The sequence below is a fragment of the Stegostoma tigrinum genome, chromosome 17 (genome assembly GCF_030684315.1).
Source record: "Stegostoma tigrinum isolate sSteTig4 chromosome 17, sSteTig4.hap1, whole genome shotgun sequence".
Taxonomy (NCBI): domain Eukaryota; kingdom Metazoa; phylum Chordata; class Chondrichthyes; order Orectolobiformes; family Stegostomatidae; genus Stegostoma; species Stegostoma tigrinum.
In genome coordinates, this window is record NC_081370.1 from 26,038,986 (window position 1) to 26,065,954 (window position 26,969).

The 26,969-nt window shown below is 39.0% G+C and overlaps 1 protein-coding gene and 1 non-coding gene across 4 annotated transcripts in view; one reads left to right on the forward strand and one right to left on the reverse strand.

The window, feature by feature from the left end:
* Positions 1-422: 422 nt before the first annotated feature.
* Positions 423-495, reverse strand: trnaa-agc (transfer RNA alanine (anticodon AGC)). The gene has a single exon. It is a non-coding gene; the product is annotated as a tRNA-Ala (tRNA).
* A 483-nt stretch (positions 496-978) lies between these two features.
* Positions 979-26,969, forward strand: part of LOC125459510 (uncharacterized) — a 230,005-nt gene continuing 204,014 nt past the window's right edge. For all 3 annotated transcript variants that reach the window (XM_048546013.2, XM_048546016.2, XM_048546015.2), the window contains exon 1: positions 979-1,115. The gene's annotated coding sequence lies outside the window, so the exon portion shown is untranslated. The remainder of the gene's footprint in view (positions 1,116-26,969) is intronic.

Here is a 26,969-nt window from a genome sequence, read left to right on the forward strand (position 1 = left end):
GTTCTATAAAGAATTCCTTAGTGATATTCAGTCCAAAAGAAAATCCCAGAACCAGAGATAAAAAGTGCTAATTTGTAATATTCTACAAATATTAACTTGCACTGCATTTTGCTTGACTTCTTAATGAAGGAGTTATTACATTCAGGGTTGATGAGCACGGACATGGGATAATCTTTGTGTGCGAAGGAGATGGGGAGAGGAAAAGGGCTGATTACTGTGAGTGGCAGTTTTCAACTTCTCTGCTATTCTGCCAATTACCTTAAACCAGACCCTTTTAGTCTTTAGTTACTTACATTGGTAGTACAGATACCTAAAAATGTTGGTTAGCTGGTCTATTGGAAACTAAGTCATAGATAGGCATAAAAATTTGAAATGCAGAAATTTATTTGAAACTTTAGACTCAATCAGAAAAAAAAACACTCTGGAGAATGCGGGCATCGATCCCGCTACCTCTCGCATGCTAAGCGAGCGCTCTACCATTTGAGCTAATTCCCCTCGATACACAACTATGGGCGTAAAATTCTCCACTCAATTTCTTGTATTTCTGAATTTTTTTTACTAAAAAGTCATGGTTTCCAATCTTAACTTTCAATAGTCTTTAAAATTTCTGATGGTGCAACATCTTCTTATTGCTTTGTGCTCTTAATAGCTAAAACCAATGTATCGAACGGGATGGAGTTACTTTTTATAAAATGTACAGTGTACAAGATAAAGATCAATGCAAGGTGCTTTTTCCTCAGACTGCGTGAACTCACACGCTTTTATGCTGACTGCAGGAAGACAATAAAGGAAATGGAGCAAGGAGTGCGGCTGAAATGTTAATACACAGTAAATACAGAATAAGACCACTTCTTCCCACCTCCCCCCCCGAGACCCGACCGCCCTGAACATCAAAGCTGCACAGTAGATGGTGCAAAAGCAGCACGAGGGGCGCTGTGCGCGAGTGAGCGCGGTGGCAACGGGAGAGCGCGCGGCAGAGTTGCGCGGGCGGGCTCGAGCTCCAGCGTGAGCATGAGCACGGCCAGCGGCAGCATCTCGCTGTCAGGCAGGAAGAAATGAAGAGTGAAACGCAGCGGCTCAGTGACAGCAGCGAGCAGCCTAATTTTGACCTTAAGGTAAGGCGCCGGGCGGTGGGTCTTGTTTCACCCTCTTCCCTGTCTCTGTAAACAGGTAGTCGAGATAACAAGGTGTAGAACTGGATGAACACAGCAGGCCAAGCAGCATCAGAGGAGCAAGAAGGCTGATGTTTCGGGCAAATGATCAACTGATACTGCTTGGCCAGTCGAGGTAACGGCCTCTTTCTTTACGGTGTGGCGTGGACGGTGCCTGGTCATGTTGAAGGAATCATGTGTGTCTGTCCGTTCGGGGTGGACCCTCTCGCAGCCACTGGCGGTGGCTTTTTTTTGTTCCGACAGGGCATTGCTGCTGTCATTTATTTCACCAGGGAAGAAATCCATGGTTGTGTTGATTTATAATACTGCATCTCTCTCTTCTGGGTATTGTTGGACTTATGGGGGTTCTGGAAGATTTTGTTTTAAAAAGCTGTGCAGTGATGTTATTACACGCTCCGGAGCAGATGGGAGTTGAATCCAGGTCTCTTGGCTCAGAGGTCGGGATACTACCTCTGCACCAACTGCAATGAAATGGGCTTCGTTTCTTCGAACTGCCCTGCGATGGGAATTGTAAACTGTTGGTGACACACATTTCAAAACTGTTCGATGAACGCGGTGAACGCGCAGCGTGAAACGGAGAGATGGTATCAATTATACAGCAATCAAAATACACCCAACGCTGCTTAAAAGGAAATTCACACATGATTTGAGAACCTATATCGCCGGAACTGGTTTATTTCCCCCCTAAACTTGAATACAGACATCATATCTTTTGGAAACCGTATTTTATTTCACGTCAGTTTGTAAGCAGTTTACAACACAAATATTTTTACAGGCAGTCTTTCTCAATGGCGAACGCTGTCAAACATGATGGAATTTGTGGAATAAATATTTCAATATCTCTTGTTCCAAAGGAGGGCATCATAATCTAATAGTACGTTGCATATGTTGTGACATTTCTTGGTTCGGATAATAGAGCGTTGTAAGAAGAAAGTAGTAGTAAAACGGTGTAGGAGTGTGCACGTAAATTATTGCAGTCTTAATGGCCAGGATTTATTAGGGTTACTTAGACTGTGCGCAAAAATATAGACAAGTTAATTGAGTCGTAGCAAAGTTATTAATTTCAGTAGTCAGAGTAGAAAAACTAGGTATTTTTTGAAGAGTATTTGAAACATCTGTTGATGCTTCAGAGAGACATTGAGTATCTTTGCAGGAGTACACCAAAGAATTAACATGTAAGTACAGCAAGCAATTGGGAAGGCAAACAGTATGTTGACAAAAATGTCTTGCTACAATTGGTGAGACCAATGTTTGGAGCTGTGGATGCACATTTGGCCTCTGTCTAAGATTTAGCCAAGAAATATAATAGATCTGAGGATTGGGAGCAGTTTAGAATTCAGCAAAGAAGGATGAAGGATTGATTAAGAAGAGGAAAGTGGAGTCCGAAAGTAAGCTTTCAGGAAACATAAAGACTGACACTTAGAGTTTCTACGAGTACATGAAGAGAAAGAGATTGGCAAAGACAAATGTAGTTCGCCTATGGACAGAAACAGAGGAATGTATAAAAGTGGACAAAGAAATGACTGACGAACTGAAAATATACTTGGATTCTGTCCTCACGAAAGAAGACACAAATCAGATATGGCAAGGTGCAGAGCTGGATGAACACGGCAGGCCAAGCAGCATCAGTGGAACAGGAAAGCTGATAATTTCAGAAACAAATCAGATATCAGAATTGTTGGAGGATACAAGATTTACTGAGTAGAAAGAACTGAGGGAGATTCATATTAGTAGAGAAATGGTGCTGGGAAAATTGTTGGGATTGAAGGCTGATAGATCCCCAGAGCCTGATAATCTACATCCCAGAATACTTAAGGAAGGAGCTCTAGAAATAGTGGATGCATTGGTGGTCATCTTCCAGGATTCTGTAAACTCTGGAACAGCCCCTGCAGATTGGAGGGTGGATAATGGCACTTCAGTGTTCAAAAAGGGAGGTAGAGAGAAAACAGGGAATTATAGACTGGTGAGCCTAACAAAGGTAGTGGAGAAAATTCTCTGTTCTATTGTCAAGGATTTTATTGCAGAGCATTTAGAAAGCAGTGGCAGTATCAGACAGAGTCAGCACAGGTTTATGAAAGGGAAATCATGCTTACAAATCTGTTGAAATTCTATGAAGAAGTTAACAAGGGGGAGGCAGTTGATGTAGTATATTCGGACTTTGAGCAAGTGTTTGACAAAGTCTCGTGTAAGAGATTAACGTGCAAGTTCAAAGCGCATGGATTGGTGGAAGTGTATTGAGATGAATAGAAACTGGTTGGCAGAGACGAAACAATGAGTAGGAATTAATCTGTCCTTTTCACGTTGGCAGACAGCAACTAGTGGGGTGCCAAAGGGATTGGTGCTGGAACCCCAGTTATTCACAATATATATTAATGATTTGCATGAGGGAACAAAATATAATGTCTCCAAATTTGCGGATGATACCAAGTTGGGTGGGAGGGTAAACTGTGACGAGGATGCAGAGATCTTTCAGCATGATCTCCATAGTTTGGGTGAGTGGACAAATCAGTGACTGATGCAGTATAATTGTGAGGTTATTTACTTCGGAAGCAAAAAAAAGACAGATTATTACCTGAATGACTGTAACTTGGGAGAGGGGAGTATGGAGCGTGACCTGGGTGGTTTTATGCACCAGTTGTTGAAAGTAAGCATACTGGTGCAGCAGGTAGTAAAGAAGGTAAATGGTATGTTGTTTGAGTCGGTTTTGAGTACAGGAGCAGGGCCTTGATAAGGCCAGACCCAGAATGTTGTGCGCAGTTTTGGTCTACTTTTCTGAGGAAGGATGCTCTTGCTCTTGCAGTGAAGGTTTACTGGGCTGATTCTGGGGATGGCGGGTCTGATGTATGAGGAGAGATTGATGAGGTTTGGATTGTTTTCGCTAATTTTCAGATGAATGATGGGGAGAATCTCATAGAGACTTAGAATTCTAACAGGACAGGACAGGATAGATGCAGAGAAGATATTCTTGATTGTGGGTGTGTCCAGAACCAGGGGTCACAGAATGAGGATTCAGGGTAGAAAATTTAGGATGGACATGAGACATTTCTTTAGCCAAAGAGTGGTGAGCCTGTTGAATTCATTACCACAGGAAGCACTTGATGCCAAAACATTGAATGTAATCAAGAGGTGACTAGATAAAGCACTTGTGTGAATGGGATCGATGGTTTTATGGGGCGAAAGCAGGATTAAGCTAGTGAGTTGGATGATCAGCCATGATTGTGAAGAATGGCAGAGCAGGCCTGAAGGGCTGAATGGCCTCTTCTGGCTCCTATCTTCTATATTTCTATGCAAAGCTGAGTAAATTCATCATGAGCTGTCTGTGCATTTCTAAGAATGAGAGATGATCTATTTGAAATGTACACGATTCAGAAGGGGCTTGATGAGATGGACACAGAGGTATTACTGCCCCTGGATGATAAACCTAAAACGTTGGAGGTGGGGGGGGATGTGCACACAGCACCTTGGGTTAAAATCATTCTCAACAGGGATTGTGGGTGTTCCAACATTGAATGTATTTATGACTGAGATTTTATAGGCAGATTTCAGGTCTCCCAGGAAATTGAAGTATATAATCAGTGATTGGGAAAGTGACGCTGAGGCAGAGGTTGAGCCACGATCCTATTGAATGGTAGGACAGGCTTGATGGTTTACTCCAGCTCCTATTTCTGATGTTCATATAAATATACCAAGATTATTCTAACAGCTGTTGTATGATTAAAAATAGATGCATAATTTTGAAAGTTACATGGAAAATTTGTTGCAGTGTTCAAGAGCTTACTCTGGTGCCTCGGTTCTCTTGCATTATACTTATTTGGATTTATGTGCATCCTATTTTGATGTCATTTGCAAATATGTACACCATCAGCAGGCCTCCACTCTTACCTCTTGTGTTTCTTCCTTTGGTCCTAATGAAGTTGAGATATGTGGTGTTGAATGGAGGAAAGTTTGGATTGATAGATTGGGAGATGTGAGATATTACAGGAGGAAACATTGGAGGTAGAGAAGTGCTGAGTGACATGGACCAGGTTAGGGGCACCAGATAATGGCAATGATTATTTGTGAACATGAGAGATTAAGTGGGTTGAAGTCTTGGTGAGAAAATTACAGGTAAATTTTAGATGTGGTTAAGACTGAGGCAAAAAAGGGTTTTATGAGAATATGAACAGTAATGGAGGCTGCAAAAGCTGTACGTACAACTAGTTTTAGTACTTCTGAAATTTATCATGCCATTGCTCTTTGTACTTCTTCCCAACATTTGAAACCCCAAAGCAGTAAAATAACGATTTTAGAAAAAAGAATCCAGATGAAGATGCAAAATTGCTTCCTCGTTATGAATTTCTGAGAGGAGGCTGATGTTCAGAATATGGCTACTTAAAAACATCCTAAAGTGTATATATAATGATGGAGTGTTAGGTTTAAAGTTGGAGCATTTCATTCTTCAGTATTGCTTTGCCTTACTACTAAATAAGGCTATTATGTTGACTGATATGTTTTGATCTTATGATGTGAATGAGCTTATTTACCTCTAGTGTTGTTTGTAGTCTTTCGTTATCTGTGCAGTGATTCAGTTTGCTTTTATTACAGTTTGTTTGTCTCAAGTTGCTTTTATATCTGGATTAATTTAGTGCACTCTCTAGGTGAGAACTAATTCTGATAAACTGTGATACTGCATACCAATGTTTCGTTATTTAAACTTGGCAACTTCAGCAATTAGTGTTGTGTAATTAGTAACTCCCAAAACAAAATAGATTTTGATGTTGCCATTGTTATACTTAACAGAGCTTCCCTTCATAGATGTGACAATGCAACTATACCATATCATACAATGAGCATTCTGTTTCCTTCTGCACTAAGTGAAAACATTGCTACCAAGCTTAACATTACAGCAATTGTTTCGTAGTTCACAGATTTGTTTAAGAAATGCAGAAGGAAAAGATGGCAAATGAGAATAAGTGTGTTCAGTTAACTGAACACAAAATCTTCTGCTAAAATACACACATTGTACCAGTAGCCAATGAAGAATATAGACAATAAACTTTATGTTCCTCTTGCCATGAGGCTGTTCGGGAACTATCATATCATCACTAAATTGACATGCAGCATTAAATCCGGCTTTGATATAGACCTTAATATGTCGAATAGTCACAAAGTAAGGTTTAAATTTAAATTTTGTCACTTGTTATAGAGGTGCAAATTATGTGAAGTTAAAATGCTTCAGTCCTGACAAAGCAATTTAATAGTTATAAAGAAAGAAATTTAAGTGGACTATCTTTTTGTTGAATGTGTATCTTACATCTGTTCTCAGCCGTTCACTGTTTAGTTCTGATGTGGCTTTTGTTTTCCATCATTTGTCATTCCCAAATGTTTTATAGCCTATATCTGCAATCACATCTCGGTCTGGGTTATCCCACTCCTGTAGCACCTTCTGCTCCTCTTTTAAGCATCTCACTTTGTTCCACCAGACTCACCTTACCATGTACAGTGCCAAGCTTCTTTCTGAGATATTCTCATTGTTTTTGTTTCCATCAGCCTTTTCATTAAGTGACATGTCTTTGTTAAACTGAGATAGAATTTGAAATAACCATGTCTCCTTCCCTCTGAGATCATTACGTTCCTGCCCAAACACACATCTTCCTCTATATGACCTCCTTTACCCATATTCGTGGCTTTGTTACTTCACGATCCTCTCTATTTCCATTGTGTTAATCACAGACCATCTCTGATTTTTCACCAGTCAAGCCCCACTTTCGTGTACCAACCTCATTTGCTTCTGCTACTGCTCTGGAAAGAAATCTCTTTTTCCCCCAAGTCACTGACACTTGCATCTTCAATCAAGTTCCATTTTGTCACCACCGTTGCCCTTTACAGCTTCATTAGGCCTGTTTTTTCTTTACATGCCCCATCTCTTTCTGCCTTCTACTGTAAATATTTTGAAATTCCACTCCATCCTCGACATACACATTTTTTCTCTTTTCCCAGGCAAGATATCTGAAACTGCTGCAATTCTGGGTTCTTGACCATCCTCGCTTTTTAATCACATCACTGTTGTCAGCCATGCCTTCAACTCCATCAGATTTGCACTCTAGAATTTCCACCCAAAGCTGCTATGTCTTCTCTTCCTTTGATATAGTAATTCAAACCTTTTAGCCAAATGCTTAATCACCTGTTTTTGTGTAATACATTTGGGGCTTGGAGTCACATTTTGTTTCATAGCACAATATAAATGCAAGTTGTTGTTACTTTAAATTGAGTAACTATGTCTTGAATTAAGGTCAGCAACAGATTGCATGGCTTATTGAAATGCTTTGTTTATGAATTTAAAAAAACATAAATTGAAGTTCTCATGGATCATAAATCATGGAATCCCTATGGCGTGGAAACAGGCCCTTCGGCCCAACAAGTTCACACCAGCCCTCAGACGTTCTACTCAGACCCATGCCCGTATAACGCTCCTAATCTACACATCACTGAAAACTATGGGCAGTCTAGCATGGCCAATCCACCTAGCTTGAACACCTTTGGACTGTGGGAGGATACCACGCAGACACGGGAGAATGTGCAAACTCCTTGTCATTGTAAAAGTATTTTGAATACATCACCGATTAAACTACAGGCCTAAACATCTATAATAGCTTTCTTCTAGACTAAATTCTACAGTTTGTTTTATTTGTAGTGTGTCATGTGCAAACATTTTCCATAAATTCTTAGTACTGTGCAGTATAAAGTGACTCATGATTTAATCAAAGTATAGTCAGAATAGTTGAGACAATTGCTATTAATCAAGCCTATATATTCATTTTAAGTTAGTATGCAGCACTAAACAGCTGGACAGTAATGTAGTTATTATTTCATTCCATACTAGTTACTGTCAAAATTTTAAAAGCTTTAAGATTGGCTTTGTCTTTGATCTGTAAATATGTTCCAAGAAGCTATCGAAGGTAATGGCAATAATCTATTTAATCTATTTATTAATATTTGACCAGCTGAAGAGCAGAAGGGAGTTGAATCTAAATTGATGTGAAATGATGCAACTAATTACATAATTAGCTTCCAGGTACCTGCCACTTCAACACACCACTTTGTTTTTTGGTCAACATCTCTCTTTCAGGTTTTCTGTAGTGCTCCAGTGAAGCTGGAAGAACAGCATCTCCTTTTCTGCTTGGGAACCCTACAGCCTTCTGGACTGAGTGTCAAATCCAATAATTTTAAGGCTTGAAGTACCTTCTCCCATGTCCTTACCCCAACCCCAACACACCAGGCTGTTATCGCATGGTCTGCTATTACACACTACCATTGTTAGCTATGAATAGTTCCCACTGGCAGTCATTCATTCTCCTAGGCTGACTGTTATCCACTCCTTTGTCTGTCCAACTGTCCATCTCTCTCCTTGGGCTCTATCTCCATCTATTGTTTACTCCTTACCCTCTCACCCCATCCTATTTCAGCATAAAATCCAACTCATTCCTACCATCAGTTCTAAAAGATTGGACCCAAAGCATTAACTCTGATTTCTCTCCACAGAGACTGCCAGATTTTCTTTTAGCAATTTCTGTTGTTTCTGACTTCCAGCATCTGCAGTTCTTTGTTTTGTTTTAATACAACTAATTTCTTGCATTATGGTAATGAACACCTATTAATGTTTTAATGTTAGCTGGCTGCAAGTGGAATATTAATGTGATATTTAATCACTATTCCTGCTACTTAACAGATTTTAGCTACATAATGGCTTTATAACGTTGCCACCTCAGTCTAACCATTTGGGTTAGCTTCAAAAATATTCCCATCTCTTATTTCTCTAAGGCCATAATGTCAGCAGGATTTGTCATCAAATGATGTTTTTCATCGTGGGGAGGTGATGGCCTAGTGGTATCATCACTGGGCTGTTAATCCAGAGACCCAGATAACATTCTGGGGACCCGACTTCGAATACGGCAGATGGTGGAATTTGAATTCAACAAATATCTGGAATTAAGAATCTAATGATGACCGTGAACCCATTGTCGATTGTTGGAAAAGCCCATCTGGTTCACGAATATCCCTTAGGGAAGGAAATTGCCATCCTTACCTGGACATGTGACTCTAGACCCACAGCAATGTGGGTGACTCTTAACAGGCCCCTGGGCAATTAGGGGTGGGCAATAAATGCTGACCTAGCTAGTGATGCCCTCGTCCTTGAATGAATAAAGGAAAAAAAAGTTACTGATCAAAAAATAGTGTTTGTTTGAACTAATTTTAGCAGACATTTATTATTTCTGAGTTATATGTCTGAGAAAAATGACCTTGATTAGTATGTAAAAACTGAAAGAACTGTGGATGCTGTAAATCAGGAGCAAAAACAGTTGCTGGAAAAGCTCAGCAGGTCTGGCAGCATCTGCGAAGAAAAAACAGTTAACGTTTCGGGTCTGGTGACCCTTCCTCAGAATTAGTATGTTCTATTTTTATGTAAACAATGCTGTATTGGTACTTGTAAATTTAAAAAGAAACTGATCTGCCATACTTTATAATTTAAGAAGAGAAAGGAGGAAGCTAGAAATATGGCCAATATTATTTGTTAGAAAGACATGCTACAACATTGGGAGTAAGTGGAAAGTGTGGATCAGGCAGTTCTATTAGTAAACCCATCTGTGGGAATCTGATTGAAAACCAACAAAGTGATCCCGTAATCTAAAGAACTCTCAGGAGCTGCATCAGTGTTGAAGATCAATCCAAACAAAGCACTTACAGTTTAACAAGCGGTTTATTGTTCAATTAAAATAATTCTATATGGTCCAAGTGGCAAAAAACGTACTATCAAAAGTATTCGTTACTTTGTAGTTTACACAGTAATTATTCTTTATATTTTCATTCATAAATATGTGTAAAGTGATTTTTAAAAAATAATCTTTTGGATGATACAGGCAATGCATTATTTATTATTCAGTAGTGGCTGCAGGCCAACCACTTTGTGCAGGTCTTGGAATGATCTTAGATAAGACTGGGTGGCACTGACTTGTCCCCTAATAAATGACATTGGTACACCTTATGATGGTTACAGCATGAAAGAAAGTGTCTTAGTTCATTGAGTGCTTGCTGGCTCTCTGCAAGTGCGATTTAGCTCGTCCCAGCTTTTTCTGGTAGCTATGCATTATATATGCCTTCAGTTGCTTATTTAGATAGCTTTGGGAAGTCATGAATCAATCTGCCTCCATCTTTCAGGCAGCACATTTCGGATTGTAATCCCTTCAAAGTTTTTTTTTCAGGTGTTTTTGTTTCTTTTGTCAGTTACCTTACATTGTCATTACCCTCTCTTTGTTAATTCTTCTGTTGAGACTCTTGACATCTATAATATATATAGTTTTAAATGCCTATATCAAATCTGCTCTCAACGTTCTATGATTCAAGAAGGACATTCTCAGTCATTCAGTGTAGCCTGGTACCTGAAGTCCCTCAATACTAGAAGTATTCTCATTAACCTTTTTAAAGGCTTTCCACTTTTAGCACAGTTACTAATCTGAAACCTCTCCTCCTCTTCAATTAATGTAGCACACTTTGTGTTACTCGCCTGCTGACATGTGCTACACCACCTATAATCCAGCAACAAATTGCAGTCCACAGATTAACATTTTTTTAAAAAATGAACAGTATTGGGATGAAATATATAAAATTAGAAATCAGACTAATTTGTTTGAGTTGCTGTTGAGAGCTTCGCAATATACTTCAATTATTTATTACATTAAAATTTCAAGAATCATTCATCTGTATTGTTGTTACCATGACATCATACAGATAATGTTTTGACGAAACTTCATGTTAAACTTTCAGTGGTTTTATTTTGCACACTCTTCTTCTAAATAAAGTCATTTATTTTGTGAACAGTACAAACCTTGGAAGTGTTGTGAACTGTGCAGAGACTAGTGTAGAACTTCCAAAACACAGGCACATAGCTGGAATGGGTGGACAAGTGGCAGGGAGGCCCAATTTAGTGAAAGGTCATGTGAGTTGTCTTGGTTGGAACATGTGGAGAGCCAATTTAAAATTGAGGTTACAGAGCAGAGGAACCTGAGAGTAAAAGTGTATAATTCATTGTGGGTGGCAGGACAGTTTGCAAGAACAACAATAAATCATATGCATGCTAGGCTTTTTCAAATGGGGTGTAGAATAGAAAAGCAAGAGTTTATGTTAAATTTGTATAAAATTGTAATATTGTGTCTAGTTCTGGGCACCACACGATGAATACAAAGGCATTCAAGAGGGTGCTAAAAGATTCATGAAATTGACTTCAGGAATGAAGATAGATTGGAAAATCTTGAACTGTTCTCGCAAAGATATGGTCTGAAATTGATTTGATGCAGATATTCAAAATCATAAGGGGACAGTCTGTGTGTAGAAACTGCTCCCAGTGGTAGATGAATTGAGAAACAGGGAATGCAGGTTCAAGATAATTGACAAAAAGAAGCAATGGCAATGCGGAATGTCTTTTTTCGTTCAGTGAGTGATTTGGATCAAGAATGTGCTGCCTGGGAGTGTAGGGGAGGCAGGCTGAATGATGACCTTCGAGTGATCTGGATTATTAGCTGAAAATGAAGATCTGCAGGGCTACTGAGAAGAGCAAGGGAGAAGCTAAATGTGAAGTGCTCCTTCAGAGACAAGTGCAGACATGGTGATTTGAATGGCCTTCTTCTGTAAAATAAATAATTGTATTTAAGCCAGTTTACAACATTGGGAATTCAGAATTTAACAGCCAATGAAATGCCTTTTGATGTGTGGTGACTGGCCTAGTGTAGGAAACTCAGTAGCCAATTCGTGTATATAAAAAACACCCTCAACAATACTGTAATAATGAAGAGATAATCTGTTATACAAATTGAGGTAGTATTACCTCAGGGGTAAATGTTAACCAGGATTCCAGGGGATAAACCCCTGCTGAAAATAGTTATTTGAAATAGCGCCATGAAATGTTATGCATCTGCCTGAGGGGCATCAGTTTAATATCCCATTGGAGCAACTTGTCTAATATTGTACACCTTTAGTTCTGCCCTAGATTTTCTGTCCTCGTTATCTCTCAGAGCAAGCCCAAATTCCTGAGCCTTTTGGGAATTTCCATCCTAGTCTTGCCAACTTTAAACTGAAAGATTTCAGCAGCTGGCACAGCTTATGATCTGACACCTGTGATATGTTTTATTTCTGTTGAACTGATGCTGCCCCCTCTTTAAGAATTTCTGTGGATGTTTAAAAATATAATTTACATAGTAACTGTTGGTCTAGTGAAAAGTGAGGCTGTGGAATTAGTAATGCAAAATAAGAAGATGGCAGATGAATTAAACAGTGGATTTCATTCCAGGGATTTTAAAAGAAATGGCTAGTGAGATGTTTGATGCCTTGGTTTTAATTGTCCAAAATTCCCTAGAATCAGAGCAGATTCTATTAGATTGAAAATAACTCCTTCCAATCACAAAGAGAGAGAGTCAGAAAGCAAGAAACTGTAGGACAGCTAGATTAACATCAGAATTCGTGAAGATGTTAGGATATATAATTAAAGACACTATAGCAGGTCACTTAGTGTCATACAACATGGAAACAGACCCTTTGGTCCAACTCATTCATGCCGACCAAGTTTCCTAAACTAAACCAGTCTTGTTTTGCTTGCATATGGCCTATATCCGCTAAACCTTTTCCATTCATGTACCAGTTCAAATGTCTTTTAAATGTTGTTACTGTACCAGCATCTACTACTTTCTCTGGCAGTTCATTCCACATATGAACCATCCTGTGGGTGAAAGATTTTCTCCTCAGGTCCCTTTTAAACCTTTGTCTTCATCTTAAAAATGCACCGTTTAGTTTTGAACTCTCCAAGTTTATGGTAATTGGGCAGAGTAATCATGGTTTTATGAAAGGGAATTCATGTTAAGCAAATTTACTGGAGTTCTTTGAATGTGTGAAAAAGTGGATTAAGGAGAACCAGTGGATATACTCTACTTTGATTTCCAGAAGGTAGGGTGCTGTATCAAAAATTATTGGGGAAAATAAAAGCTGATACTGTAGGGTGGCAGTGTGCTGGCATGAATGTTGGCTAGCTAACAAGAAACAGTAGGCAAATATGGGTCATTTTCTGGCTGACAAAATGAAAGAAGTAGTGTGCCAAAGGGATAATTCCTGGCTCCTCAGCTTGTTTCAATTCATATGAATGACTTGGATGAAGGGACCAAGGTATAGCTGCTAATTTTGTGATGACAAAAAGATAAGTTGCAAAGTGAATTAGAAAAGTAGTAGGTTTCAAAGGGATATAGATTATTCAAGTGAGTAGGCAAAGATCCGGCAAATGCTGCATAACATGGGGAAAATGTGAAATTGTCCATTTTGACAGGAAAAGTAAAAAGGAAACTTAGTATTTAAATGGTGATATTGCAGAGCTCTAAGATGCAGGGAAGTCTGGATGTCCGAGTAAACGAAATACAAAAATTAGCCTGCAGATATGGCAAGGAATTAGGAATGCTAAATAGATTGCTATTATTTATTGTGAGGAGAATTGAATGTAAAAGTAGAGAGGTCATGTATCAGTTACACAGGACATTGATGAAACTGCAAGTAGAGCGCTGTGTAAAGTGATGGTCTCCTTATTTAAGGAAGAATGCAAATGTATTAGAGGCAGCACAGCAAATATTTATAAGGCCAATACCTGGGATAGGTGTTTTGCCTTATGAGCAAAAGTTGGTCAAGATAGGCTTGTAACTGCTAGAGTTTGGAAACGCATTACGTGACTTGAATGTTGTGCATGGACCTGAGAGGCCTACTCAGCTGGGAAGAAAATCAGTGGGAACACTGCACATGACACTCTGCTGGAAGATTTTTTTCCTGATTTTTCTCTTAAATGGCGATTCTTATTTTTAAACGGTGTCACCTATTTCCAGATTCTCTCAAAATAGGAAATATCCCTTTCACATACACTGTCACCTGGGATAGGTGTTTTGCCTTATGAACAAAAGTTGGGCAAGGTAGGCTTGTAACTGCTAGAGTTTGGAAAAGCATTACATGACTTGAAGAAAAATATATAAAATCCCGAAGAGTCCTGACAGTGTATGTGAAAGGGATATTTCCTATTTTGAGAGAATCTGGAAATAGGTGACACTGTTTAAAAATAAGAACCACCATTTAAGAGAAAAATCAGGAAAAAAATCTTCCAGCAGAGTGTTATGTGCAGTGTTCCCATTGATTTTCTTCCCAGCTGAGTAGGCCTCTGAGGTCCATGCACAACAGCAACTCCTGGAACTAGGTGTCAATGCCATGATTGGTGTGTCAACCATCAGGTTGAAAGTTGCTGCCGAAGGACCCTTGGTGAAATTCTACAGTGTATCATGCTTGGTGGTGGAGAGACTGAATGTTTGTGGATGTGGTGCTGTTGAGCTGACTGCTTTATTCTAGATAGTATCAAGCTCCTTGAAAGTTCTTAGAGTTGCAGTCATCTGGGCAAGTATTCCATCACACTGTTGACTTGTGCCTTGTGAATGGTGGACAGGCTTTGGGGAGTCAAGAAGTCTGTTATTCATTGCAGGATTCCTATGTCTGACGTGCTGTTCTAGCTACAGTAATTACGTGGCTAGTCCAGTCCAGTTTCAGGTCAATGGTATGCCCCTAGGATGTTAACAGTAGATATTCAACAATGATAATGCCATTGAATGTCAAGAGCTGATGTCTAGATTCTGTTTTGTTGGATATGGTCATTGCTTGGTCCTTATGTTGAATGAATATTCCTTATCTCTTGTCAGCTCAAGCCTGCATATTGTCCAGGTTTTGCTGCATTTGTAAAGAGACTGCCTCAATATTTGAGGAGGTGTAAGTGGTGTTAAGTGTTGCGCAATCATCAGTAAACAGCTACAATTTTGACCTTACAATGGAGAGAAGATCATTGATAAGGTAGCTGAAGATGGTTGGGCATATGATAGTATCCTGAAGATCTCTTACAGAGATGGCCTAGAGCGGGGATGACTAACCTTCCAACAACCAACCATCTTACTTTGCACCGGGTATGACTCCACCTAGTAGCGTTTTCCCTCTGATATCCCATTGATGTTAATGTTCTAAGGTTACTTGATGCTATACTTTGATCAAATGCATACTTGAAATCAAGGACGAGTTGTTGGCCTAGTGGTATTGTCGCTAGTCTATTTAATGAAAAGCTGAGCTGATGCGCTGGGTACCCAGGTTTGAATTCCACCATGGCAGATGGTGGAATGGAATTGAATAATTTTGGGTGGCATGGTGGCTCAGTGGTCAGCACTGATGCCTCACAGTGCCAGGAGCCTGTGTTTGATTCATCCTCTGGTGACTGTTTGTGTGGGTTTCCTCTGGATGCTCCAGTTTCCTTCCATAGTCCAAAGATATGCAGGCTAGGTGGATTAGCTGTGGGAAATGCAAGGTTACAGGAATAAGAATAGGGTCTGGGTGGGGTACACTTCAGAGGGTCATTGTGGACTTGATGGGCAGAATGGCCTTTTTCCACACCTTAGGGGCTCTTTTAAGAAAAAGGACAGTGACTCTAACTTCATTTCTGGAAAACAGCTCTTTTGCCAAATTTGAATGAAGGCTGTAATGATGTCAGGGGCTGAGTGGTCCTGGCAGTGCCCAAACTGAGCATCAGTGAGCAACATATTGCTAAGCAAGTGATGCTTGATAGCACTTGATGTCAATGATATCTCCCATCACTTTAGTGGTGATTGAGAGTATACCGATGAGGTCATAATTGACCAGGTTGGATTTGTCCTGCTCTTTGTATATTGGACATACCTGGACAATTTTCCACATTGTCAGGAAAATGTCAGTCATGTAACTGGAGTGTGCAAGTTCAAAAGCATATGTCTTCGTACTCTAGATGGGATTTTGTCAGGGCGTTAAGCCTTTGTAGTAGCCAGTGCTTCCAGCCGTTTGTTGGTATCACAGGAAGTAAACTGAGTTGGTTGGAAATCTCTGGAAGAGGCAGAGATAAATGTCCTCTTGACACTTCTGGCTGCAGATAGTTGCAATTGCTTCAGCCTTATCTTTTGCGCTGATGTTCTCGGTTCTCCCATCATTGAGGAAGATACTTGTAGAGCCTCTTCCTCGAGCCATTTATTTAATTGTCCATGCAGATCTTAGATCTGGATCTGTTGGAATCATTTAACCTTGTGTATTACTTGCTGAATACATTACTTGCCATGCAAGTAGTCCTGTTTTGTGGCTTTATCAGGTTGACACCATTGTTTTAGATATGCCCTCTTGCATCTGCATTAAATCAGGTTTGATCCATATTGGTACCCCAACTAATTTGTCTTCTGTTGAAAATGTGCACTGAATTTTTTAAAGCTTTTGCAGTGTGTCCGGTATTAGCTTCACTCATCTCCTAGCCAATGAACAAATGTAAGTTTTCCGCCCCTACCCACAACCGGATGTAGCTGACCCTTTCCTCTTCACTTGTGTTTTTTAGAAGCCTGCTGAATATATAATTTAAATACAGAATTGACTGTAAAAGTTAGTTGACACTTAGTGAGCTAATTTGTATATTGGTCACAGTCAATGATCTAGTTCAAATGACACGTTATAAATGTATCTGTTTTGGCTATTAAAATTACTTTGAAGAATTGATTTGAATTGTATATAGTTGGGAAGGAAGTGAAGCTTGAATTTGTTTCTTGTGATTTCCCATTCTTGCATTCAAATATTTATTTTTATTACTAAGCACGACATAATCAAGATGCACTTGTTGGCAAATTAAGTACTTTTCAAAGGAGGCTAGAATATTTATTCCAACCGTAGTGAGACATAGAAGTTAATTCTAATAACTGTAATTCAGAATTAAAGTTGCTGCAAGACAATTAGTTAACAATTGTCAACCTAGAGGTTATAAATGTTCTACATAATGATGCACTGACTCCACTGTGGTTACAGTAGATCTAAATCAGTTGATGCAACATTGGACTGATATAAAATGGCTACCACCACAGTTCCAGGCTTTATTTTTAGCAAGACGACGTGCAATTTTGACGTATCATCGCTACCTGTCATTATCTCACGCATGCAAGCTTCACGCTATTATTTTAACAAGTGACTTAGTTAACAGCTTTACTATTGATGCTTCTTTGGAAATCATCTGCTTTCTCCAAACTAGCTGAAGCCTAGAACTACCTTTAAGGCTTGTCTGTACTTCTGCAGCTGACCACTGTTAGGTTTATGAGCACAGCACAGATTCACTGTTGGATATTCTATTTCCTTCTCTATTTCCTCAGTAATCTTCATTCTTTAACCTTGTGGTGGTCAAATATGCAGTTTGCAAAATTGTAGAATAGATTTCTGTTGTTCCTTCTGCAATTTAGCATGTTGTGTCAGTGTTTAGATATTTTCTTATCAACTTGTTCAGACATGTTATTACATACCCCTGGAATACTTGGGACTTGAACATGGGGCTATTAGTCCAGTGACACTGCCACTGCATCACTAGAGCCCCATTAAAAAAGGAAGTAAAGCACTGCCATGCATGGAACCCAGGCCTCTTTTATGGCAGGTGAGAATTCTACTACTGAACCACCAATGCAACTGCTTGGACAAAGGACTCCTCTTGCTCCCTTAAAAAAATTGTACGGTGATTAAAGTGATTTCAAACTTAACTGCTCACTCATCATTAGATGCTTTCTTTTATCCTGACCAAATTGATTAGAATAAATTTGGTGTAGATGTTCAAGTTTATGAAGTGAGTTATACAACATGCTAGAACACTTTTGTAAGTTCAGTACCTGGAACATTAATTAGCAATACTGAAAATAAGCTTGCATCTTACTAGTCACTTAGCCAACAATTTGAAGCCTGGTTATTGTGTATATGTACTATTATTTTACCGTTTTACAACAATGGAAATTAATAGCAACCAGACTCTCACTTGAGTCTCAATTTGTACTGCACACTGCTCCAAAGCTCTTTTTTTTTATAATTGAAGCATTCCACTTCAAGTTAAGTTCAAATAACTACTGGTTAAATGGAAATTATATTGCTCTCTCATTCTCAAAATTCTTTATATTACTCATCCTTAGCCCACAAAGCACAATGAAAATTTAAGTGCTTCAGAAGCATTTCTAACTCCAAAGACTTTAACTTTGTGACATTTAATATGTAATTATTCCAAATTTAGGTTGTATAACATTTGTGTAATACTAACTCTTTTGGTGACATCTAACAGGAGTGGCTAGAAATAGTGATGAGGCCACATTTGGATTATCGCTTACTAATTCTAGTTGCCCTGTTACAGGAAGATGTTATCAAACTGGAAAGGATGCGAAAAAAATATTTATAATGTTGTTACTCAGACTGGAAGACTTGAGTTATAAAGGAGAGGTTGGATAGTCTGGATCTTTTTTACCCTGAGCATAGGAGGCTGAAAGGTGATCTTTGTACAGATTTATAAAATCTTGATGGGTATAGATAAAGTGAATTGCCAAGGTTCCCCCACCCCTGAGTGGAATCCAAAAGTAGAAGGCATAGGTTTTAGGTGAGAGGGTAAGATTTAAAAGGGACCTGAGGAGCAACTTTTTCACACAGGGTGCATAAATGGAAAGAGTTGCCAGAGGAAGTGGTTGAGGTGGGGACAAGGGTATTTAAAAGACATTTGGACAAGGAAGTGATTGGAAAGTTTAGAGGGACATGTACCAAACACAGGCAAATGGGACTAGTTCAGTTTAGGAAACCTGGTCTGCATGGATGAGCTGGGCCGAAGGGCCTGTTTCTGTGCTGTATACCTTTATGATTGTATGACTGCATAAATAAATTTGGTCTGAGTATGCTTTAGTAAAAGACTGGCAACTCAGCTTTATCATCAGGTGTGTTATTTTTTCAAATTCATTTGTGGGATGTGGGCATTGCTGGCTGGCCAGCGTTTCTTGCCCATCCCTCCTTGCCCATGAGAAGGTGGTGGTGAGCTGCCTTTTTGAACTGCTGCAGTCCACCTGCTGTGGGTTGACCCACAATGCTATTAGGGAGGGAATTCCAGGATTTTGATCCTGTGGCAGTGAAGGAACGACTATATATTTCCAGGTCAGGATGGTGAGTGACCTTGGAGGGGAACTTGGATGTGGTGGTGTTCCCATATATTTGCTGCCCTTGTCCTTCTGGATGGAAGTGGTCGTGGGTTTGGAAGGTGCTGCCTAAGGATCTTTGGTGAATTTCTGCAGTGCCTCTTGTTGGTAGTGCACATTGCAGCTCCTGACTGTGGGTGGTGAAGGGAGTGAATGCTTGTGGGTATAGTGCCAATCAAGTGGCTGCTTTGTTCCGGATGGTGTCAAGCTTTTTGAGTGTTGCTGGGAAATATAGTTTAATTTATTTTACTCTGCTGCAGAGAAGACTGGTTATTTTGATTCTCACTTGGAAATTACGTGCGCTTGAAAAGGACATGTGTGTTTGTTACAGATCTTTGTTTCTATTAAAGAGCTTTCATCTTCAGTGAAACTGCTGTCTTTTGATTATACAGTTAGTTAATTTAACTATTTCTCAACAATGATAGTGGAAGGGACCAATGTTAGGCTCTTTGGTTTTAAAATAATGAAAGCTTCCTGAATGTTTGCCCATGATATTTCAGCAAGTAATTAAATTATTAACTAATTATAAACTAATTAAAATATACAAAAAATTGGGGAACTTTAAAATATTTTTTCAACAAATTTACCTGTAATTCATTTACACACATCAGACTAGTGATGACAAAGAAAAAAAGGCTGGAAGCCAGAATTTCACTCAGTCTGTTAGACTTTTTACATTTTCAAAGATGTGTCTTGGAGTCATCTTGGAGATGTGGGTGAAAAAGAATTTCTCTGTAGTACCAAGAAAAACAAGATCGAGTAAATGCTAATGTGGAAAATGGAGCTGATTTTTCCCAAAATCAGCTAAATGTCAATTTTCAGGAGTTTTTCTTCAGCTCCATGAGATATATCATGCAATTCTCTGTTGCTCACCTCATTAAGTATGAATAGCATCTCTGTGGCATTGTTCTTGTGCCGTCTTGTGCTGACAGGGTGGTTGACAGTGAGAAGTAGGTCTTAAGTTACAGGAGCATATAAACAGATTGGTCAGATGGAAGTGGCAGATGAAATTTAACTCTGATGAATGTGAGGTGGTGCACTTTGGAAGAAGTAACAAAGTAATTAAGTATCCAATGAATGGCAGGACCTGAGGAAGTACATAGGAACAGAGGGATCTAGAGGTTCTTGTCCGCAGTCCTCTGAAGGCAGCAGATCAGGTTAATATGGTAGTTAAGAAGGCATACAAGAATCTTGTCATGGTCATTTAGATTATAAGAGCAGGGAGGTAATGTTGGAGCTACGTAGGACTTTGGTTAGACCACAGCTAGAGGAATGTGTATAGTTCTGGTCATTGCAGCGTAGTAAGCATATGATTGCACTGGAGGACGTACAGAGGAGATTCACTAGGATGTTGCCTGAATGGTGCATTTTATCTGTGGAGAGAGGCTGGATAAGCTCAAGTTGTTTCCTCTGAAGCAGAGAAGCATAAGAGGGGACCTGATTGAGGTATATAAGATTATGAGCGGCATTTGCAGGATGGATCCCTATTCCCCTTAGTTGAAGGGGCAGTAACAATGTGAAAAGCAGGAGGTTTTTAGAGGTGATTTGAAGACTTTTTTCAGTCAGAGGATGGGTGGAATCTAGAATATATTGCCTGGGAGTGTTGTAAAGGCGGGAAACCTTACAACTTTTCAAAAGTACTTTGACAAGTACTTAAAATGTCACAACATTCAAAGCTATGGATTAAGCTCAGGAAAATAGGACTAGTGTTGATCGAGAGTAGCTTCTTGTTGGTACAGATTTGATGGCTGGTAGGGCTCTTCTTTACTCAATGGTTCTATGATTCAACACCAATTTACAATCAATGAATGAAAACTTTGCCCAATTTAGATCCATTAGAACCAGGTGTCACAAGTTCTGTCTGACTTATTACCTCTGTAACATGGTGACAGTGATGTTCCTCATTTAATGTCTTCTTCCTCAAGACTGCTGCCAGATCTTCAGCATCCATCACATCTCCTCTTTGGCTCCTCCAGTTGTGCGTGGTTCAGCATATAAGGATTTTGTGCCATACTGTATTTGAAATGAACTGTAAGATCCCCCCAGACTTTGTGACTAGTGGCTTCCAAGGATTCCAGTGACGTGTGTGGTATCTTACAGTCCTCAACCCACAAATGTACCTCTGCTGTTATTGATGCAGTCTGTGCCAGATTGCACTTTGTCTCATCTCCTCATGATGAAGTCAGTGTTTCAGTTTGGATAGTAGGCTTTGCCAACAGAGGTGGCTTTTCTGAGGTGCTGGATGTTATAGATTGTACATCCATCATGTTGGGAGCATCATATCATATGGAGCTGATCTAATCAATAAAGAAGAGCTCCAGTTGATCAATATCCAAGTCACCTGTGATTGTTTGTAGGACCCTACGATATCTGAGCCAGGTCCCTTGGAAGTTTCCATTATGCCCATATCCTTGATAATTCTCAGGCTTCATCTTAATTTCAATAGTTGGATGTCTTCCAAGGCTGGCTTGGGAGAAAGGGGCTACCCTCTGCAACAGTGGTTGATGCCTCCATTCAGCAACCCTCTGCTTAGACTGAGAGTAGGGACAATGGCGACCACCCATTCTTCGTCGAGGTTTGTCGTGGAACAGTTGATAGGCCACTTGAAGATCAGCTTCCAGTGCTTGACTGCTGGTTTCAGAAGTTACTGCCATGAACCAAAAATTGGACAGAATATTGCTCATGATGACCTTTTACAATGACAGCACTGCACCTCACTAATCTGGAGGAAATGGCATGAAATGGCCAGCCTTGGAAGACAATTTCAATCGTTGGACGTCTTCCACCAGCAGCCCTGTCTTTGGGACTCATCTTCCTGTGCCCAAGAATGGCCACTCCTCATAGGGCAATGGCTGGAGAGCATCTGGTTCCAATGTGTTAAGCATGACAAAAGAATGGTGGCAGTGCCTTATGTAGAGGACTGTTATAGGTATCTGATGTAACAGACTTGAATGCACATATATTGGAGACATTTTGACATTATGGGTAATGGTTCTGCAGAATAAACATCGTTTAATAAGCTCTTGACAAGGGATTATTCTCTTCAGAAACTTCTACCTTTGACCAAAAAGAATCACTTGAACGAGCATTTGAAAACCCATTATCCTCTTCGGAAGCCCATAAATCTATTAGAGCCATAAACACATATTCCCTAGAACTGTTGGATAAACAAACTTGGCCAGAACAATTCTTTAATATTTTTGAAGTTCATCAAAAGCTCATAACCTATGTGAACACTTTCAAATAACCAACAGAAGATTGAGCTAATGTGCCAAGAATGACTAAAGTTTAAACATCAGTGTAAACTTTCAAATGGTCAAACAAATGGTTAGCAAATGCACAGTTTGCTCTAATGTTTAATAATGTATGATGCAGAGTAGACTTACCCAGTGGGGATAATCCAGTTCTAATGCATCGAAAGACTTTTTCACTTTTACACCTTGCCAGTTGCAGGGAGTAACATCCTGACAAACATGTTAATGGGTACGTACCTTTACTAATTACAGCATTCCTATAACTTACTTTAGTAAACAGACATTCTATAATGAAAGGAGGTAACACCATTTTTATTTAGCTTTTATACTCTTCCTGCTTCTAATTCAGGGTTCAAATCTCCACTTTTTGGATGTTATCTAGAAAAGCCTCAAAAACACAGCTCCCTTAATGAAAAGTGCAAACATTCTCAACCAGACACTTCTGGAATGGTCCCAAGAACTTCTAAACAGCAAAATGTGGAGTTTCTGACCTATCATGAAAACAGCAGGGATGCAAATGGAAGTGGAACTTAGATCTTAGCCACTTCGTGGCCATTTTTTCTTACTACTAACAGCATGCAGTCCTGAAATGGCACAGCAGAATCTGACCAAAGTTATCCAAGTGTACAAATCAGGAAAAGCAAGTGCAAATTTATATTTTTAAAAAATCAATAAGTCTAATCTCGAGCACGTTGGAATTCAAAAGTGCCAAGATTATGCTTTATGTTCAGGAACCATTTATATAATGCACCCAGTTTTAAGTATCCAAAATAGATAAAGTTTTATTCATTAACGATGTCAGCTGAATTGAGGTACAGATCAGATGTGATGAGATTGAATGATGGAGCGGGGTCTGGGGCATGGCAAACCACTCCAGCCTTTTATGTTCCTTTCATTTTTTTCTATTGAATGCAATTCCTAACAATTACTGAAAATCCTGAGTATTAGGTGTTTTTGATATTGTATGTAAATTGCATATTTTGAATATTACAAAGAACAATTGATGCTCAATATCAAAAGATAAATGTACAGTGGACATAAAGTCAGTTAAAATTTTAGGAAGTCACACCTGTAAACCACATATGCTACAGCAGTAATGATGTTCAATGTTTAAAACAAGCTAAACTATAGGAAGCTTTTTTTCATACATTTAATAGAATCATTACATTCAAGCCACATCCGGTACATAATTGTTCATTTTTCAAGCTTTCAGGGTTGAGGTAACAAAGCAATTCATATAGGATACTATATTTCTGACTCTGCAGAATTCTAAAAAATGATATTTGCTAATATTTGAAAAGCATTCATTGCAATAATGACCATCTGGCCTGGAGCAATTAATATATTCTAACTCAGTACAGTGTCTCAAGAGGGCTGGAATATAAAAGCAGCGATGTGTGCTTCTGAGGCTTTATAAGGCTCTAGTTAGGCCCCATTTAGAATACTGTGTCCAATTTTGGGTCCCACATCTCAGGAAGGACATACTAGCCCTGGAGCGTGTCCAGCGGAGATTCACACAGATGATCCCTGGAATGGTAGGTTTAACGTATGATGAACGGCTAAGGATCCTGGGATTGTACTCATTAGAGTTTAGAAGGTTGAGGGGAGATCTAATAGAAACTTACAAGATAATGTATGGTTTAGAAGGGGTGGACGCTAGGAAGTTGTTTCCGTTAGGCGGGGAGACTAGGACCCGTGGGCACAGTCTTAAAATTAGTGGGGGTAAATTTAAAACTGAAATGAGACGACATTTCTTCAGCCAGAGTGGTGGGCTTGTGGAATTCATTGGCGCAGAGTGCAGTGGAGGCCGGGACGTTGGATGCCTTCAAGGCAGAGATCGACAAATTCTTGATCTCAAAAGGAATCAAGGGCTACGGGGAGAGTGCAGGGAAGTGGTGTTGAAATGCCCATCAGCCATGATTTAAATGGCGGAGTAGACTTGATGGGCCGAATGGCCTTACTTCCACTCCTATGTCTTATGGTCTTATGGTCTAATGGTCTTATAGTATAAAACAAGCCAGAAATATTGTGCTCAAATATCAGGATGTATATTAAATGCTAAACAAATAACTTCCTTAATATTGGACTCCAGGCCAGGGTATATATATTCACCCGGGACGGGTGGTTGGCGGGGTGGGCCTCTGAAACACAGTAAATGCAGTTTTGCCAAGGTCACTTGATCATAAACTGAGCAGCTTCTTTCATGCCAAAGCTTGAAAGAGTGAAAAAAAACATTACTGTAGCATTTTATTAACTGGTTTCACATTGGTATCTTCAGTATTGAATTTCATGACAAAAATAAGTGAAGAATTTAGTGACAAGAAAACTTGGTTTGGTCTAGTTCTGTGCTTTTCAAACGTTCTCTCATTGTTGACCCTATTTTTTGATGCTTGAAAATTTCTCATACCAGAGCCAAGAGAGTTGGGGGTGCTGGAGGGGAGGGAAGAGACCTATGAGAACGGTGTGGGCAGAGTGGAGGGGGAGAAGTGTTGAGGAAGATGTTCAAAGTTGCAGTTTTTGCTTAGTTGTTCAGGATGGGAATAAGGTCTTGAGGACTGGCTAAGTACGCCATGTCAGACTAAGAGGCTTTAAAGAGAACCTTGCATTTGGTTGGAAACCTACAGTGGCTGCCACAACATTGGTGCTTGTGACCCTATAATTTTGGCTGCAACCCTATTGGTGGTCGGGACTCACAATTTGAGAAGCAATAGCGTACCAAGTTTTTTTTAATGTTGATCAGAAGATGGACACCGACATATCTCGAGTATTTTTCTGTCCAATTTTGCTTGAAAGTTTTAGTTGAAATGCATGTTCTATGCTGTTAAAGCAAAAAGTTACCCAACATTGTTAAACAACCTTTTCTTTTGCATTTACCACTCAGGGAAATACTTAGATGATGGCTAAATAATTCCAATTAATTTTGAAAATGTTATAAGAGAAATTTACCAGTTGACATTTCACTCAATGGTTTGTTTGTAAGCTCAGTTTGGATTTACAGGACCTTTCAACCTATTTGTTTTCATCCTTCCAGTCTGCTAAATAATTTGTTTTAAAATTGTATAATTTATTTCAAAATAATAAGTAAATTAGAATTTATTCATTGACCTGTAAGCCACCTTTTTTGTCATAAGCTTAATACAGATGGGCTAATTTTTCAATGTTAGAAGACTGTACTGTCTTACCATTACCAGGGCTTGCAGCCTCTCCCAACAAAAGTGAAGAATGGTATCAAATTGAAAGAAAGTACACTGTGGTAAGCCAGAGGATTGGGAAGGTTTTAAAATACAACAAAAGATGGAGAAACAAAAGACGAAGATAATAAACATTGAGGATAAATTAATAAATAATATCAAAACAGACATCAAGAGCTTCTTTACATATATAAAAAGGAAGAGAGAAGCCAAAGTGAACATAGTTCACTTAGAGAATGAGACTGGAGAATTAATAATGTGGAACTAGGAAATAGAAGAGGAGTTGAATAAATACTTGATATCCTATACTACCTTTGTGGTAATGGACACTAATAGATTCTAAAAATATGAAATAAATTAAGGGGCAAAAATGGGGGACCAAATAAACATCATAACTATCACTGAAGAATTAGTGCTCAGAAAACAAATGTGACTAAATAGGTTAATAAACTAATAAATCCTTTCAGAAGACAAAGTTATTTCAAAGAGGACAATGAGTAGCTAAATAGATTTAATTTTCTGGAGAAATTATGTAGAACCTGTATTTACAGTAAAATCAAACTGTATTTGATATTTTATCAAAGAGATAAAATAAAATCTTGCTTCTTTGCTGTCTGTTGCTCAAGATAAAGAGCTAATGCCAAATGGTTTCATTTTGAAGGACAGGACTTTTTGAACTGCGAATGGAGAAAAATATTTTCAATGAGGATGTTAATTAACTAATTAAGTTAGTTGCGGAATGTGTTCTGAGCGCAACAGGCTGCAGTTGGTCAGAATAAATTCTATATTGAGCAGCTAATAAGATGCTGCTTACAATATTCATGATGAAGGCCACATGACTATGATAAACCAGGAAGGATATTTGTTTATGATTATAATTCAATCCAAACATCATCATTGTTGTAAAAAACAATTGCATGCATTATCACTTACATTTGAGCTATCCAATATGTGCACTCATGCTCTCATGCATTAGCAAATTATTATGCTAGTCAGTCTGTGTGTATGTATTGCATGCATAAACTCTGAATTATACCGATCTCTTAACAATGCACATACATATTGTCATTGGCTATTCATCCAAGTGATGGTCCATTCCTGAGAAGTGTCATTCTTGAATCATTTGTTTGTGTGGTACCTCTTGTTACATTTCAAGCCAAGCAAAATAATTTGCTAAATTCCAGATTTTGCTGTTCCTCCCATTCTATCAATAACTTGATTAAAAAGGAATTTGTCCCAAATGTCTTTGCAACTGATAGCTGACATAAAACATAATCATTT